Source organism: Sapajus apella, unplaced genomic scaffold (assembly GCF_009761245.1).
Source record: "Sapajus apella isolate SASKATOON/1434 unplaced genomic scaffold, GSC_monkey_1.0 scaffold8253, whole genome shotgun sequence".
In the NCBI taxonomy this organism is placed as follows: Eukaryota; Metazoa; Chordata; class Mammalia; order Primates; family Cebidae; genus Sapajus; species Sapajus apella.
Window position 1 is genome coordinate 1,214 of NW_022445174.1, and position 1,711 is coordinate 2,924.

General features: G+C 50.1%; 1 non-coding gene across 1 annotated transcript; it reads right to left on the minus strand.

Annotated features, from left to right (window-relative positions):
* Positions 1–405: 405 nt before the first annotated feature.
* Positions 406–512, minus strand: LOC116548225. Its single transcript, XR_004267357.1, has one exon. It is a non-coding gene; the product is annotated as a U6 spliceosomal RNA (small nuclear RNA).
* Positions 513–1,711: the final 1,199 nt, after the last annotated feature.

Here is a 1,711-nt window from a genome sequence, read left to right on the forward strand (position 1 = left end):
TATTTAATTTATTTTTTATTCTTTTTTTAATATATTACATTTTTTAAAATTTTTTCTTTCTTTTTTTCTTTTTTCTTTTTGAGACGGAGTTTCGCTCTTGTTACCCAGGCTGGAGTGCAATGGCGCCATCTCGGCTCACCGCAGCCTCCGCCTCCTGGGTTCAGGCAATTCTCCTGCCTCAGCCTCCTGAGTAGCTGGGATGACAGGCACGCGCCACCATGCCCAGCTAATTTTTGTATTTTTAGTAGAGATGGGGTTTCACCATGTTGACCAGGATGGTCTCGATCTCTTGACCTCGTGATCCACCCGCCTCGGCCTCCCAAAGTGCTGGGATGACAGGCGTGCGCCACCGCGCCCGGCCTTAATTTATTTTTTATTCTTTTTTTAATATATTACATTTTTTTAAATTTTTTCTAAGGCTTCACGGATTTGCGTGTCCTCCTTGCCCAGGGGCCATGCTAACCTTCTCTGTACCGTTCCAATTTTAGTATATGCGCTGCTGAACTGAGCGCTATTTTTTTATTTTTTTTATTTTTTTTATTTTTATTTTTTTTTATTTTTTTGAGACAGAATCTTGCTCTGTCGCCCAGGCTGGAGCGCAGAGGCACAGTCTCGGCTCACCGCAACCCCCACTTCCCGGGTTCAAATAATTCTCCTGCCCCAGCCTCCTGAGTCGCTGGGATTACAGGCACGCACCACCATGCCCAGCTAATTTTTGTATTTTTAGTAGAGACGGGGTTTCACCTTGTTGACCAGGATGGTCTCGATCTCTTGACCTCGTGATCCACCCGCCTCGGTCTCCCAAAGTGCTGGGATTACAGGCGTGAGCCACCGCGCCCGGCCTCTCTGCTCCTTTTGTTCATTATAAATCTTGGTGCCATGAGCACGTGTGTGGACCTGTGTCTTTCTCTGGGTAGAGACCCCGGAGGGGAATTGCTTGGTCACAGAGGAACCCCCAGGCTGTTTTCCGAAGCCTGACTGGTGGCTTTAACCTGTTAGCCAGGCCCTTCCAGGCCACGGGGAGAATGAGGTGGTACCTTGCAGTTGCTCCCTGAGGTGGAATAATTTATCCAGCTGATGACTTATTCATGACAGCAGCTCGGTAGAGCTAGGACTTTCCATGGATTCCTGTAATAAATAGGGCTGGTGTGAGCACCTGGCTAGAGGGCTGGGTGGGAGGTTTGTCCTGTGATTGATGGAGCCCAGGAACTGGAAGCTGCAGTGGGCTTTGATCAGGCCACTGCACTCCAGCCTGGGCGGCAGAGCCAGGTCCCATCTCTATTTTTATTTATTTATTTATTTTAAAATGTATTGGCCGCGCACGGTGGCTCACGCCTGTCATCCCAGCACTTTGGGAGGCCGAGGTGGGTGGATTACCTGAGGTCAGGAGTTCAAGACCAGCCTGGTCATCATGGTGAAACCCCATCTTAAAAAACAAAGAAGGCCGGGCGCGGTGGCTCACGCCTGTAATCCCAGCACTTTGGGAGGCCAAGGCGGGTGGATCACGAGGTCAAGAGATCGAGACCATCCTGGTCAACATGGTGAAACCCCGTCTCTACTAAAAATACAAAAAATCAGCTGGGCATGGTGGCGCGTGCCTGTAATCCCAGCTACTCAGGAGGCTGAGGCAGGAGAATTGCCTGAACCCAGGAGGCGGAGGTTGTGGTGAGCCGAGATCGCGCCATTGCACTCCAGCCTGGGTAACAAGAGC